The sequence below is a fragment of the Sturnira hondurensis genome, unplaced genomic scaffold (genome assembly GCF_014824575.4).
Source record: "Sturnira hondurensis isolate 20B ecotype Veracruz unplaced genomic scaffold, ASM1482457v3 Scaffold0004786, whole genome shotgun sequence".
In the NCBI taxonomy this organism is placed as follows: Eukaryota; Metazoa; Chordata; class Mammalia; order Chiroptera; family Phyllostomidae; genus Sturnira; species Sturnira hondurensis.
The window spans coordinates 1312101-1329806 of NW_028077417.1; positions in this window are offsets into that span (position 1 = coordinate 1312101).

A 17706-nucleotide genomic window follows, 5' to 3' on the forward strand; every position below is an offset into this window, starting at 1 on the left:
TGATGCAGAGGTCAAAACACTGGTAATCAGGAGGCTCACAGAACTGAGTTTGGTCACAAAATGAAGGAAGCAATGAAGGCTACCCAAAGTGAAATAAAGCAAAATATACAGGGAACAAACAGTGAAGGAAAGGAAACCAGGCCTCAAATCAACAATTTGGAACAAAAGGAAGAAATAGACATCCAACTGGAACAGAATGAAGAAACAAGAATTCAAAAAAAAAGAGGAGAGGCTTAGGAATCTCTGGGATAACTTTAAGTGTTGTAACATCTGAATCATAGGGGTGCCAGAAGGAGAAGAACAAGAGCAACAAGTTGAAAACTTATATGAACAAATAATGATGGAAAACTTCCCCAATCTGGCAAAGGAAATAGACTTCCAGGAAGTTCAGGAAGCTCAGAGAGTTCCAAAGAAGTTGGACCCAAGAAGGAACACACCAAGGCACATCATCATTACATTAGCCAAGACTAAAATGAAGGAGAGAACCTTAAAAGCAGCAAGAGGAAAGGAGAGAGTTACATATAAAGGAGTTCCCATAAGACTATCAACTGATTTCTCAAATAAACCTTATAGGCAAGAAGGGCCTGGAAGAAGTATTTGAAGTCATGAAAGGGAAGGATCTACAGCCAAGATTACTCTATCCAGCAAAACTGCCATTTAGAATGGAAAGGCAGATAAAGCGCTTCCCAGATAAGGTCAAGTTAAAGGAGTTCACCATCACCAAGCCCTTATTATATGAAATGTTAAAGGGACTTATCTAATGAAAAGAAGAAGATCAAAAACTATGAACAGTAAAATGACAACAAACCCATAACTATCAACAACTGAACCTAAAAAAAGGAAAACAAAAACTAAGCAAACAACTATAACAGGAACAGAATCAGAGAAAAAGAGATCACATGGAGTGTTTTCAGTGGGGAAGGGGAGGGGAAGAATGGGGGAAAAGGTACAGGGAATAAGAAGCATAATTGGTAGGCATAAAATAGTCAGGGAGAGGTTCAGAATTGTATAGGACACAGAGAAGTCAAATGTACAGAGAATTTATATGTACAACCCATGGACATGAACTAAGGGTGGGATGCTGGAGGGGTAGGGGGTGCAGGGCAGAGGGGGATAAAGAGAAAATAATTGGGAAAACTGTAGTAGTATAATCAATAAAATATTCTTTTAAAAAGGAAGCACTTAAAAATGTGAGAAAAAGGATACATATACAAATTTACTATTATAGTTGATGGTTTCAATGTCCTTTTTTTTTCATTTATTGCTAGATTAATCAGGTACAAAATCAGTAAGTAAGGGTATAGTTAACCTGAAAAACACCATCAGTCAATTTGATCTAGTTGACATTTATGGATTGCTCCATCCAACAACAGTAGAATTTGTATTCTTAAACTCACATGAAACATTCACCAATGTAGATAATGCTCTGGACCATAAAAATCGCCTAAACAAAGTTAAATGAATAGAAGCCATGTAAAGTGTGTACTTGGACCACATAAGATTAAACTGAAAATTAGTTACAGAAAAAAATAGCTGGAAAGTCCTAAAATATTTGGAGATTAATCAACATATTTCTAGGTCCTGTGGATCATTCTCATGAAGAAAGAACAGATCTTATTAGAAATAATCATACTTATAGCCCCAAAGAGAATCACTTCTGCTGTGAACTGAATTGTGCCCCCCCCCCCAGTTCATATGTTGAAGCCCAAACCACCATTGTGACTGACTTGATGATGGGGCTTTAAAGAGGTTGTATGGTTTAAATAGACTCATAGGTGTGGAACTAATCAGATAAGATTGGTGGTCTTATAAGAAGAGAAACAGAAAGGGACCTCTCCACACACACACATTGATAAAAGGCCTTGTGAGAACACAGAGAACAACCACATGTAAGCCAGGAAGACAGGTCTCGCCAGAAGCTAAGCTGTGCTTCACAACTGTGAGAAAATAAATTTCTGTTTTTTAAACCACTCAGTCTATGGTATTTGTTATAGCAACCTTAGGTAACTCAGATATCCCCCATTCTTGTTCTAACCATGGAGCATCAATATGAGCAATAGCTAGAGTATTGCCTGCATACAAAGCACAGATAAAGAAATTCTCTGTGTTGAAGTCTGGCATTTAAAGTTGGTTAAAGAGAAATTTGGCTTGTCTCTTTGTATTTTAATAGTAGAAAGGCATTTCACATAGTATTTCAAGTTTGTGGCTGACTCTAATCTTGGTCTGCGGGTGGGGGTTTGTATTCTTGGTTGTGGTTTACATTGCCTGACACCTAATGAAATGACTTTGACTGTGAGGGCCATTGCTTTGTCTGTGAAATTCAAATCTGTCACTGGCAACATTCTGAGAGCTAGAGCACGCCCCATTCAGTCAAGAAACTAGTGTTGTGTGCAATTAATTGTATCCTTCCCCCCCTCCCCGCTCCACCAAATGCTACACATCATTTCTCTTAAAAACTCAGTGAAAACAGTATTTTCCCCACACCCACCCCTTTTTCAGTAAATACAAACTTGGCTGTGCAATCAATCATCGAAACTTTAGACTTTTTTTTCGTATTTCCAAGTTTTCATGAGAAAGTCTCAGTTGAATATTTGAAATGCATTTTTAAAGGATGTCATTGGTACCTGAGCTCCCTAACTAACTACTACTGTACTTAAAAGATCAGCTTTGAATCTACCATTTTAGCCATCTGTATGCAAAAGCAGCCATCTCTGTGATTGTCTTTTAGGACTGTAATGGATGTTTTAACTGATAAGTAACACTTGTAATTTCATTGTCAACATGGCAGTTCAATGACAGTACCTAAGAACTAGTTTTTCTGTGAGCTCGGTTGAATGGGGTAGAATGTGGGACTAGGATTTCAAGGGTAAGGTTTTATATGATTATTTAGGTTGCTTCATTAGGCATTATTACACTAAATAACTTATCCAAATAGATGGTCTTCAATTTTTAAGTCACTTAGATTCTGAGTGACTGACAAATTAAGAGAATGGGGTTCATTATGGGCAGTAAGAAGAAAAAAGTACATCCATCAGAAACTTGGAAAAGAATAGAATCTTAAAACCAACTAAGGCAGTAATGCATTCCAGTGAAGTATTAAGATGCCATTATTAAGATGTTCTCTGCTTTCCTATAAAGGTCCCTGAGAGTATTTTCTGTTGGCTATTAACACAAAGCAAGGCAAACCAGATAGCAATTGTGACTTGAATACTCAGTGCAGTAAACCGATTATGGGAACCTGCTTCAGTTTAGGTGTGGATGATGATAAGGGACCTCAGTGCTGTTTGCATCAGTAAAACTCAGGAGGGAAAATGGAATGTGGGTGGAAACCAGGAAGGTGGAAAAAACTAATTGTAACTGTGAGACCAATGGTACTCCTGCCTGGACAGCCCCATCTATAGTTCAAAAGTTAAATGGTGTGTAGAGGACTCTAAATGAGTCACTTTTTTTGAAACTCTGAAAGGCTGTTAATCACTTTCTACATGTAGGAAACTGAGCTCCTGGAATGGACTTTAACTCTGTGTACTAGAAAATAGACAACAGAATAAGGCAGAAGTTCTTGGAGTTTATCCAGCAGAGTTTAGTTATAAAAATGACAAATATCCTCATTACCCCAACTCTCTCTTCCAACCTCACACAACTTTTTAGACTCTGAGGCTTTGTGCTGCCCCTCATCCCTGGAATATACTCCTTCTTTTCATTTAATGATAGACTGGAAAGGAAGAGACTCTGTAATTAGGTAGGAGACCCTGCATTTAGCCAAGTACCTAGGCAGGAGCTTTGGGTTCTACAATTGGCTCAGACACTTAAAACTTCTCTGACGTGAAGGTCCTTATCTGACAAACTTGGCTATAAGGCTAAGGATCTTTTAGGCCTCATCACCACCAAGAGTTCTTAAGTCCATGCATTTGCCATCCTCAGAGAGGTTCAGTGACACACCAAAGGAGGTGAAATTTGTTACATTCAGAAAAGAGCATTGACCTGGTTCCTGAATTTTCCTGTGAGATTAATCTTTTTAAAAATATTTTATTTATTTATCTTTAGAGGGGAAGGGAAGGAGAGAGGAAGAGAAATATCAATGTATATTGATACACACAATGTATCGTGTGTCCCCTGCCGGGAACTGGCTGGGAACTGGCCTGCAACCCAGGCATGTGCCCTGACTGGGAATCGAACCACGATCCTCTGGTTCTCAGGCCCATGCTCAATCCACTGAGCTACACCAGCCAGGGCCTGTGAGATTAATCTTACTCTGCTTGTCTCAAGTGTGGGTCTGTTTTATATTATGAGAAAATATGAACCCTCTATATTTTTCTATACATATTTTAAAGACATGAGCTCATATTATATTCATGGTTAATATTTTGCTTTCTTAAGATATCTATGTTACGGGGTCCTTACAACGACCATATATTCTGAACCAAGTACTATACACATATCAGTGGACTCACTTTCAACTGAAGGTGTCAGAAAGAAAAGCAATTCAAAGTGTTTTTTAAGCAAGACACAAAATTTGTGGCATGCTACTGAGAAATCCTCTGGTGCCCCTTAGTTTGACTTAGAGTATTTTCTTTCATTCTATTTCATAGCTGTTTTCTCTAGGTTTCTGAGTCTTGGCTCTTCCCTGATACAGAAAGGCCCTCTCCATGTAGCAAGAAGAATGAGACAGGTACCAGTGTTCTCATTTGTCCACATTGGAAGAACAGATGCTTAGACTCAGGGTGATCTGATTTTTCCCACATGGGAAAATCATGGGCTCTCATGTGCATCCCCTGCACCATTCTTGTTGGACAGGGGTCATGGGTTACCTTGATGGGCAAGCAGTGTCTTGATTACCTGCTGACTGAAAAAAAATCAGTAATTTTTCACTAAGTTCTATTCCTGATATGCTCAGCACTCTCACTGAAACACACACGGCAGTCTCCCTCCTTTTCCTGGGAATCTTTGTAAAAAATAACCTCCCAGCTAGAATCACAAACAAAATCTCTTTCCAACTGAAAATAGCCCAAAGACAATCAAGTCAAAGTTTCCAATGAAATCTGTGGAGGGAATTCTTTCCCAAATTGTGAAATTTACTTTGAGAAGTCTTAACAGCAATTGTCCTATACAATTGTTTCACTGCTTAACAGTGAAAGCAGTATTTTCTGCACCTCTCTATTCCCACTTTCCAACAAACTCTCTTGTGGGAGACTGGGAGTGTCTATTGTCATGGCAACCCCCATGGTAGTTTACAGCTAACTTTGAGTCTTTAGTTTCCCATTCAGCCAGCCTTGCCTCACCTTCGCAGTCAGCCACCTTGCTGCATGTCCTCTCCACTAGGCTATCTCCGCCCCTCCTACCAGTCTGGGTGAATGTTTCTTTAACTCCTTGGTTGTCAGAGTTCCATGCAATTTGATTTTTACATTTCTAATTATTTATTGTTTTTAGATTGCTTGTTACCTTTCTTTTGGTTGTGCAAGGAAGCGTTTCTACCTACACCTCCATCTTGACTGGAACTCAAGTCACCTTTGACATCTGTCAGTTTTGCCTTATATATTTTGACAAACCACTGTCAGGTGAAAGTGTATTAATTGATGTATTTATACCCTTTGAAGTATTTATTGATATAGATAAATATCTACCTTGTTAGTAACCATTTTGAATTCACTGTTCTTATTCTTTTCTTCTTCATCTATATTTCTGCTTTCTCTGGTTTTAATTGAGCATTTTGTATGATTGTATTTTATCTTTTCTCTTCACATATCAACAATGCTTAAACATTTAGTGATTCTGGCCCTGGCTGGTGTAGCTCAGTGGATTGAGCGCAGGCCTGCGAACCACACAATCACGGTTCGATTCCCAGTCAGGGCACATGCCTGGGTTGCAGGCCAGTTCCCAGCAGGGGACTCACAAGAGGCAACCATACATTGATATTTCTCTCCTTCTCTCCTTCCCTTCCCCTCTAAAGATAAATAGAGAAAATCTAAAAAAAATTAGTGATTCCCCTAGAGTTTACAATATGTATTTACAACTAATCAAATTTCACATTGTTATAACACCATACTGCTCCACAGGTAGTTCAAATACTTATTGTGGACTATTCTTAATCGTAAAGTCCCATTGTAAACAATATTGTAAAGTTTATAGTTTTGCTATAAATAACTTCCCTTATCTATAGTCATGTTGTAATCAAATAATACTTTACCTTTATTTGGACAGTTACTTATTAAATAGAAAAATAATAATTAAAATTTAAAAATTATTTTACCTTCATTCATTCTCTTTTCCATACCCTTCCTTTTTCATATAAACCTGATTTTTTACTTTAAAAGTTTTTATAATCTCTGAAGACCTTCTTTTTAAAAAATATTTCATTTATTCATTTGTAGAGAGGGAAAGGGAGGGAGAAAGACAAGGAAAGAAGCATCAATGAGTGGTTCCCTCTCAAGTGCCCCCTAGTGGGGACTTGGCTGGCAACCTGGGAATTTGCCTCGACTGGGAATCAAATTGGCAATTCTTTGGTTCACAGGGTGGCGCTCAATCCACTGAGCCACACCAGCCAGGGATAAAGACCTTCTTTTAATATACCTTGCAGGGCAGGGAGGCTAGCAATAGGAACCTAAAAAATTCAGAAACTCCTCAGACTTATGAAAGTTGAGTCTCTCTCAAGCATTGCACTGTGGCATGAGGCATGCATGACAAATCCAGCACTTAAGTGCATCTGCTCTAGAGTCCAATACCCAAGGTTTGACTCCAAGCTCCACTGAGTGAGCAAGAACTGCACTACTTTAAGGCTCAGTATCCTTATGCAGTGAGAATTAGTGCTCACCTCACCAGGTAGTTGTTAGAATTTAATACTATTCATACTTTAGTTGGCACATACTCAGCACTCAGTAAATACTAATTGTTACTGTTTGGAGTGCCTCTTCACTCCAAACAGTAACAATCTGGGGGCAAAAAGAAAAAATAATAATCCAAGCATTATACATATGGAACTCCTTGTAATCACTAGAATAGTTTCAGTCTAGCACCTGTAACTCTTCTCCCCCTAAAGCAGAGCTCTGGGACTGCCACTCTTTTTTGAGAGCCATCAAGCTACAAGTGCCAATACTGCTCCACATGTAGATTCAGTACTTCTCTCAACAGAAGTATATGAACATCTGCTTGCTTGCCTTCCACTCCACCTCTTCCTTAAAATTACTGATAACAATCTCCAAGAGATTGTTAAAAAAAAGCAAAGGCCAATCTAAGACTTGAGATATATGAAATAGGTCTTTGAAAGTACAGAAAGGTTTTAGTAATTCCTAACACTCTTTCAGTCTGCTCTGCTGAAATGCGTTCTGCTCAGCAGATTAGTGTAACAGAGCAAAAGAATGACAACGGGCCATCTCCAATCCCTTCTTTGTGACTCAGCATTTCCCAATTCCAAGATATTGAATGCTGGGTGACAGGAAGTGGCATGAATCTAAATGGGATTCACTGTTGTAGTGAAATGGAGATTTAGTGTATGAGAAGTTTAAGGTTTTATGCAAGCATTTCTCTAACAGCTTGAAGTACACCTCTGCTGTGACAAGAGATTGTGTGACACACAAAAAAACTAATACTATACTACAGCGTTCTGCTCTGTTGAAATGCATTCTGTTCAGGAGATTAGTGTAAAATCACAGAACTCTGACAACAGTCCAGATATTGGTCTGCCTTGAAATCAGATGAACAATTAAAAAACATTACTCACCACAACATAAACATTTTACTTAAATGTTATTTTTCTAATGCTAATGATCTTATAAAAATTTTTATTCCTGGATTGTAAAAATATTTTTTTGTACAGTTGCTGTGACTGCTTAAAAACATCAGGTATATTATCACATTGCATGTATAGTTAGAGTAAAAATCAATGTTTTATAAGTTGTATCAATTAATGTAAAATATTCACTAATAAATATATTGGGGTAATCTTAAAAGTAAACTATTTTCTAACACTATACAAGCTAAGATTATCTTAACATTACTAGGATGGTTTAATATTAATCTTCAGAATGTAGTAAAAATAGATAATTATGATGAGTTTTCTAAATATTAAGCACAACAAAAAGTTTGCTCTATTAATAACACTGACACATGTTAAAAAGAGACTATAGAGGGAACTTATGAATTTGTTAGAGTTGATTGTTCCCCAAGTACTAGGATACTATCTTCCGGAATACTGTCTCTGCTTCTTAAATCCCAATACAAGGGGTGGACCCCCCAAAATGAAGTTTATTTATAAAAAATGTGTATTTATTCTTACATGCCCCCTTCAAAATATTCTCCATTTGATGTAATACACCTATCAAGACATTTTTCCACTGCTCAAACAGTTTTCAAACTCATTAATTTTGATGCCTTTTAGTGCTCCTGCTATTCTTTTTTTCATCTCTTTCACATCAGCAAACTATCTCCCTTTGAGGATTTTTTTTATCCAGTAAAATATACAAACAAAAAAAGGCGATTGGGATATCAGTTGAATAGGAAGGGGGCATGGGGGTGATGCCATTTTTTTGGTGAAAAACTGCTTAACACTCAGCACGGTGTAGGCAGGTGAACTCATAAATCTCCCATCATGAAATGGGCAAAGGTGTTGAGAGTCTTCAAAAAATTTTACTGAAGCCAAACGCAGCTTCTCACAACACCTGCTGGTACATTGATACAGATGGGTTCCTAGAACACTTATCTAGCAGAGGAAGCCTGTATTACAAAAGGGTCCTGCCCTTCAGAAGAAAATTCTGGGGTTGTTTGTGTCCCCCTTTGTGTAGAAAAGCAAAGTGTTTGCAAGGTGTTCATGGATGTTCCAATGAGGCAGAATGAGCAGTAATGTCTGTTGAGGGTCTTATTTCCCTCAATCACTTCTAAATATGAAAGACTTCCCTGCATCTGTTACTTCCAAAATTCAAAATTAAAATCTGTGTATACAGTCACAGGTTGTGAAGTGAGAAATGGAATGTGAAACTTCTGCCCTATTAAGAGCAGCTTAAATGAGCAATGAATAAAAAAGAAAATACAAGATACAGTTTTTTAAAGAAATAGTGCCTTCTACCTCCAAATTCTAACATCAGACTCTAAGATCAGAAGCCTCACACTTGCCCTGGCTGGTGTGGCTCAATGGATTGAGCACCAGCCTGCAAACCTAAGAGTTGCCAGTTTGATTCCCAGTCAGGGCACATGCCTAGGTTGTGGGCCAGGTCCCCAGTAGGGGAATTGTGAGAGCCAACCACACATTGATGTTTCTTTCCCTCTCTTTCTCCTCCCCTTCCCCTCTGTCTAAAAATAAATAAGTAAAATCCAAAAACAAGAAAAAAGAAAAAGAAGAAGCCTCACATGTATCTCCCAATCTTCCTTTGGGCATCTTGAAATAGTTTAAGTGTTAAAAATAAAACTGTGTTCATTTACCTATTACCTGTATCTACTGACAATATGGACTTTCTGTTCAAGCAGAGGGATTTGGTTCATAACAGGCAGGAGAAACCAGTAGGGCTAAGTGTGCCGAGAATCTTGCAGAAGTGGGAATCTGAATGAGCCTATCAGCTTCAAAGTTTCCACTTAGCACAAAACAAAACATTATTGCAGGAAAGTTCTCAAAAATTTCAGTGATAAAAAGGATGTTATATATTTCAAGTAGTAAAGTCAAGTACAGAGTTTAAACTGGCTTGTTGATATATATTAAAATAAAAACTATTTGGATTATCAAGACAGTGTTTGGGGGGCTTTCTGTCAAGAATGAGTGAATTAGCAAGTCATGAATAGAATGCTTATTGTATATTTAAATTTATAATTTTCTGGACAAGGAGACTCATGTAAGTAACCACTCCTCCTCTATTTGTAACTTGAGATGTTTTTAAATGGCTCATTTAATGTATGGCCTTGTACTATTCTTATTTATGCAGATTCAAGAGGAAGGGACATAGAAATCAGCTGTGGAAAAAGTTCGCAAAATAACTACTGAAAGTCCAGGCATGGCATGTGAAAAGCAATCCTCAAGGTGTTTCAACAAACAAGGAAGTCTATAATTGGTCTCTTATATTGCATGTCATTCCAAAGGTACATTTTCATGAGAAATTAAGGGATATACCAGGAAGAAAGAAGGATTATTCCCAGTTATTAGAGAACTTACCTGAGGATTAGAAATAATAGTATTTGTGTTTCCTATCACCATACTTTAAGTCACAATTGTGAATGAGAAGCTTAACAGGGTTTACCAAGAATATGACCTTGGAAAGACTCAGGGAATGATCAGGGAGTGAACTGTGACCTAGAAAAGGGTTTCCAATGAATCTTGAGTTTCACAATGTTGAGAATGTATTCCCAGAGCATAGAGCAAAAGGTCAAATAGATAGATGTAAGAAGAAATGTTACAGAGTATTGGTCCAGAAAAGCCAGCATTTATCTGACTAACAAAATATCAGAAAAGGATAGGAAAAAATAGAAAAAAAAAGAAAATAACTAACCCTGGGGGCTCACAGTTTTGGATCTAGAATGCTATTCCATAAGTATCAATCAAGTACAAGGTTAAAATAAAGATATTTTCAGGTAATTAACAATTCAGAAACTCTGTCTTATACACATCTTTCTTAGGAGATTACTTAAGCATTTACTCCAGCACAATAAAGTGATTATTTTAAAAAGACTGCCTTAACAAGCTTGGTAATGTGTAAACAAAGGCAAGTTGACAAAATGCAAAACATAAAAGGAAATAAGGAGGACAGAAATGGAAAATAAATGTCCTTGTCAAGCATGGAATCTTAATGCAACAAGAGATAGAATTGAAGTCCAGCAGCTAAAGTTGCAGAGGTAACTAGCAGAGAAATTAATAGTAATGTAAATTTTTGGAAAAGAAACAAGAGAAAAGATGAGGGTGGGGCAAATGAGCTATGAGAGCAGAAGACCACAGGCAATCTCGTAAGATAAAATTTTAAATAATGATTATTAAGATAGTATATCCAGATAGTAACATAGCCAGAAGAACTGAAAACAGTTATTAGGGAAGGGCAATAGAGAAAAATGGGAGAGAAGTCTCTTGATATTTATCACAAGCCCATCTGTGTGTTTTAAAGCATTTCTATTATTTACTGCAAATGTTTTTATTTTAAATAAAAAGGAGTAAGTACAAATTTTATGATACCTATCCTCTTCTCCAGCATGCTGGCATATTCTAGGCCTAACAAACCACTTGTCATGAATATAGATACCCTGGGCTCAGCCTCTTTTACCTAACTAAGGATTCCAGGTAACCTACTCATCCCTCACACCCTTTAGCCTAGCATGTCAGAAGTCTCTTGTGGGTCTTTAGGTTATGGTCTTGGCAACACTCCTATTCTGTCAAGAGTGTCTTTGTTACTATTCTAATAAAATTCTTTCCCCTATAACATTTAGTTATTCACATTTTCCAGTTGATCTGATGTGTTTAATGTGAGTTATATAAATTTCTTATACGAATGACAGAATGTTGACGGTCTGATGTATCTTCCAGACATTAAAACCAGATAATTTTCTCTCCTCAGAAAATTGTGAGTGTTAGGGTGGCATTTGATTGTTATTGGCTGATATATTTAAGCTGCAGGGTGAGTATTAAGATATTCAATAGGTTTAATATGTCCTTATTCGATGTTAATGAATTTCTACTTTTTAGGAGAAAATCTGCCAGAAACAATGCACGTATCTGGACATCCTCATACTTGAAGCTTCAGTTATATAAACCTTCAGTATAAGATTCAATGGTATTGGACAAAAACTAAAACACATCCTGACATGAACAAATGAGTATTTGAAAGCTGAATAAATACAAACATAGGAGCCTTGGGACAGCTTTACTAACTAGCTCTTGAAATGCTTTCAGTAGAGCCTGTAATGACATAAACATTTTAAATATAATTTACTCAAAACCATTTTTGTGGAACTTAATTCAGCTTTCTCACACAGGGTACCATCTCCCCAACTTCCTGCAGTCCAATAACAGTAACTTGACCCATTAAATACTTGGTTGGAAAAGATCCTATTTTAAAGTTTAAAAGCAAGCTAACAATAAAATAAAACCACTATGCAATAGTCCAAAGGATTAATGAGATGATAATTGATTACATTCTAAATCAACTGCCACATGTAGAGATAGACTTAGTACTGCAGCACCCTCACATAAGTGAGACACAGTTTCTTTGCCTAAGTGCCTGAGCTTCCCTTTGTCTCTTGTTTGTGTCTGGCTCTGGTCAATGACTTACTTTACTGGATGCTTGGACTGCATAGTCCCTTCTGTGCACAGAACAAGGCTAAGTAAATAAAGCACTATAAATAGTTTTAGGGATCATCAAATCAGAAAATTCTGCCCTGCCTGGTGTGGCTCAGTGGATGAGACCTGGGCTGTGAACCAAAGGGTCACCAATTCCATTCCCAGTCAGGGCACCTGCCTGGGTGGCAGGCCAGGTCCCCAATAGGGGGCACTCAAGAAGCAACCACACATTGATGTTTCTCTCGCTTTCTTTCTCCCTCCCTTCCTTTCTCTAAAAATAAATAAAATTTAAAAAATAAAATGTTAATTTTATATTATAGAAAATTATGACTTGAGGACATCAAGGGATGGCCGTAAGATTGTGATCATGTGGGCAGTGCACATGGCACTGACATTAGATGTAATAATTGCATCAAGCACAGGCCCAAGTGTACATGGTAGGCAATCAAATGTCTTTAGACCAGATTAAGAAATGATTTCTTAGCCCTGGCTGGTGTAGCTCAGTGGACTGAGCACAGGCCTGCAAACCAGAGGATCGCGGTTCGATTCCCAGTAAGGGCACATGCTTGGGTTGCAGGCCAATTCCTTGCAGGCCAACTCCCAGCAGGGGATGCACGAAAGGCAGCCATACATTGATGTTTCTCTCTCTCTCTCCTTCCCCTCTAAAGATAAATAAATAAATAAAATCTTTAAAAAAAAGAAATAATTTCTTAGATAACATTAACAGGATTTATTTGGCTTGAGTAATATGTTAAACTCCTAAAGTAGTCCTTGAACCCCTAAGAATTTGTAAGTCTGTACATATGTCCAAAAGCCTATTTTTCCCAGGAAATGAGTTATGATGTCAATAGAGTTTCAAATTCATTTGTGACCAAAAATGTATTAAGAACCAACTGCTTTAAAATGACTGAAATGCATCCTTACAAACTGAATTCCTAGCCTTACAGACAGTATACACTGTCATATGGTTACTCTGCTGTGTGTACATGCATGCATGTATGTGAATTGGATGGGGAAGAACATTCCCCACAAACAGGCATCCTACTGCAGCTCCTTTAGCTTCCCATGCAGCCATTTCAAATACATACATTCACGTATATAGGATTTCTGTGAAGTCTTTGTCTACTTTTAACCCTTCAATAACACAAGGGTTATGATAGAGCATTCTGTAAATGTCATATAAAGAAAAAATGTATTACATTTTAAAGTGCTATCATCATGAAGTTAAACATAATACTCTATTTCTAGCCCTGGCTGGTGTGGCTCAGTGGATTGAGCGTGGGCCTGTGAACCATAGGGTTGTCAGTTCAATTCCCAGTCAGTTGCCTCTTGTGCACTCCCTACTGAGGCCAGGTCCTCAGTAGGGGGTGCACAAGAAGCTACCATACACTGATGTTTCTTTCCCTCTCTTTCTCCGTCCCTTCCCCCTCTATCTAAAATAAATAAATAAAATATTTTTTAAAATATTCTATTTCAAATCATGTGACAAATGAATCATGCTTACCATAAATAAGAAGGTAAGCTGTGCCCTTTGACAAGAAGAATTTTGGTCCTTATCAAGCTCTAAGGAAAAAATAAAAAGCCCTTTGAATATTTTTTGCAGATGGTTTCTATCTGATATACCACCAATTTAGCCTTGCACTGAATCGTATACTCATAAGCTGGAAGAGACTCTATAGGTCATCTGGGCTAGCCTTCCCCAGCCCCTTCTAGAGACCCTTTCACAGCATTCTTGAGAGCCTGTGAACACACACTGGCCTGAATTAGAAAGCAGCCCAAATGACAGCCCTTGGTCATATGATTATTTTCACAACACTTCATGAATGGTTTGAAATAGTTTTCTGAAAAAAGTAATACAAGCATTTATTACATTGTCAATTTGCATAGAATGCTTTCAAAACTAGAATGACTAGTTCTAATGAAGATTGTTGAAGACATTGCAATTAAGAGAGAATGATATTTGATATTTTACTACAAGCAGTATGATAATCAGTGTACAACAACATTCAAAGTAATTGTAGGTTTTAGTGGGAAAGCTGAGATTGGAAACTCTTTCAAAGTAGCAAATTGGTTCATCCATATGGTTGATACTGGCTTTGTACTTCACTATCATGTCTCATTTGAATACATAACTAAATAGTGATTTATTAAATGCCCCCGATCTATTCTCTTAATATAACGGAACTCAGTATTTGTTTGTTGAGTTAATGAAAGAAGGAGAGATGGTTGTCCAAATCTGCTTCATGGGATCTAAACAAGTAAGTATATCTAATGGTACTATTTCATTTCTATCTTGCCCAATGATCTCTGCAACTTCACAGAAAATATGTGCCTAAGAAAGACACTCCCTTTTTGTCTATGCCTTATAGTAACAATTCTGTATGCCAATTTAAAGCATTAGATCTGGATCCAGACCATAATCATAGCACTTACTACTTTCTACCTTCTAATTACATGCTTCTAAATAAATTAGAAGCATGTAATTATAAATCATGCTTGCATGCTATGGATCTCCTGGAAGGCTAGACTCCTATGGACTTCAACGATATACATTACATCACTATCCTCTTTCCACCTCTAACCTTAATCTTACTTTGGGCCCAAGCACATAAAAACTTAGTATAAAACTTTGGATTCTAAAAGAATAGCAGAGTGTTTCTAATGGCTGAATCTCACATGCAGTACATACCAGTTGGTCTAAGTAATGAAAAATTAACCACCTAATTACATGATATTTCTTCCTAAACACTGATGTATTTACAAACAGAGGTGTGGCCAAAGCATGGTGACATAGATTCTTGACTTGGTCCTTTCTCCGGGCTTTTGGCTCTGGCATGGGATTGTGGATAAATTATTTAAGGTCACTGTGTTCCATTCCTCTGTCTGATAAAGAGGCTAACTTACTGCCTTTGTTCAACTATCAACTCCCTGAAAATGTGAGTTTGGAATTCTCCAGAGAAGACTTCACAGTGAAATGGAAATAATAATACAAAGGTTGCAGTGTGAGCTCAGTCACAGGCTGTGTGGTCATTGTCTTGCTAAGTTGCCATTTCTTCGTTTATATAGTGTAGAGTGATTTCCAAGGGCCTGCCTCTCTCTGAAAGTTAGGGACTGTGGACTAAGTATTAAGGAAGAGTTATTGGGAAGCTCCTGAATGTGGCCTAACTGATCTTACCAGGAACACAATAAGAGTGAGAACATAAATGGTCCTGTGTGTTCATTTCCCTGTATTAGATACAATGCCTCTTCTTTACGTGAGTATACTCCCTTAAGTTCTAGGCTAAGAACTGTACTTTTTTTATTTCCAGGTCCACTATAATATTTTGGTTGAATCTCTGTTGAGGGATCAAATACACATGGAGACACATATCTAAGAAAACTTCTGAGAAGCTTGGATGAAGTACAGGATTTCATTTCCATACTCAGGAAAGCAACTAGTATGTGATAAAAAAACACATTCCTTTTCTGACCATGCAAAATAATCAATATTACAACTGTATATGCATATATGTGCATACAGGCATTTGATAGACTTGAACAACAGTAAAATGGTTTGATCAGATTTTTTCTAACCAGTTCCTCTGGGGAGGAGTACATAGTTTAATGTAAAATTCAGCTCACTCTTTTAACACAAAATGTTTCTAAACAACTCTGGATATGTATAGCCTGAATGTACAGTCATTCCCTGTTCTTTTACTTCTTATCCAAATGCAAAAAAAAATTAGTTTTCTGGTCATATGGGACATTATCAGGACAGAAGTAAAACTAGAACATCGTTATATTGTCAACTTCTATGGCTGAGTGTGACTAATAGCTGTAGTGTCACAGAGGTTATAATACAATAAAACCTCTGAAAACTCAGGGCCCAGGAAAGATGTAAGTCAGGTGGCAGCAGCAGACTTCAATCAGCAGTTCAGCTTTAAGTATCATGAGTCTTTGTGCTCCTTCCTACTTTTGTCCCCTTACCTCACACCTTTCTGTTCTCCTGAGTACTTTCCCCCTCTCCTCTATAGATTCATACTTTTGCTTTATATTTGGAAAGCCAAAACAAATTGAACCTCACTGTTAAGTTTTTTTCGTAAGACTTTTTAAACCTAAATTGCAGTGTTTCCTTGCCCTCAACTGATTATACAGATTAAGTGAATTTAAGTTATTTTTCTCTTTCTAACTAAATTGTAAGACCCCTGGTAAAAAGCATAATTTCTTTGCCTTGTTTTTTTCAATGTCTGACCTTGTTCTGGGTTTATTTCAAGTAGGTGGTACACTCTTTGACTCCCGAGCAAAACTACTTTCTTCCTTGTTTACTTTCTCCCAAATGAGATTGGAAAATTATTACGTGACATTTTAGGCTCCTTCGAGTTCTCCTGTTTCATGATGGTACACATTTGTACTTCAATGGTCATATACCACACTGCAAGAAAACTGTAGATAGTTAGGTACCAATAGACCAGGAATGGCTAAGACCAACATTCCAGGCAGAGGAAATAGCAAGAGAAAAAGCCTTGAGATCAGAAAGTATTTAGCATGTGTATGGAACAAAAAAGAGACCCAGAGTTTTGGGAGTGTGTAGGAACCAGAAAAGGTTATGTCAGACCAATTGTTAGACAGTTCATCAGCACTAAACAGAACTGCCATGAACAGTTTTTAATTGTTCAGCACAAGTGTTTTAGCTAAAGCTCCACAGCTACAGGAGAAAAAGAGATGAGAAGAAAATGAAAAAATTTCCTAGTAAAAAGGAGCTTTTTAAAAAAATTCTAACAGGCAATCAAGACTACTTGAGTATCTTTACATATGTTATCCGTCCTTTTTCAAGTTGTGCTAATCTATTGAATCCTCTGTGAAATCAGAAATAAATCAGACTAGGTAGAGAGTAATTTGTACTGCCCAAGTCTGAGAGTTGAAGATAAACATGTGCAATAACACGAATACAACCATATAGAAAAGTACAAAGGAAAGAATCTACCAATTCACTGGATTAACAGGCTACCAGAAGCCCTAATCAATAATTTCCAATGCCAGATTTCTATATAATAAGGAAGCAAATTAGCACTATTAAGTGTTACTACTATTATTAAATGCACTTTATTTGGTTCATGCAACTTTTTTCAAACATGCGGTCCATGAGAAAAACAATCAAATGGTTTCTTGGTGCTCTGGATGCTAGGGAGTATTAAACTAGGTGATATCTGCAATCTTCCTAGCACAAAAATAGGATCAATTTATTATTCTATGAATTTACTTCTTTCACAATGGTGACAGTCTCATAGGAAGGCTAATTCCTTAATTCACAAGATTTCATAATGAAGACAGCACGGATTGCTGCAGGACTTTGAAGTAACTGCAGGACTTAGTTAAGCATTGTGGCAAATAGCCTCAAAGATTGTCCCCAAGGATCTCCATGTTCTGGCATTCACAACCTTGTGTTATCCTCTCCCCTGGAGAGTGGGTTGGACTTACTGACTAGCTTT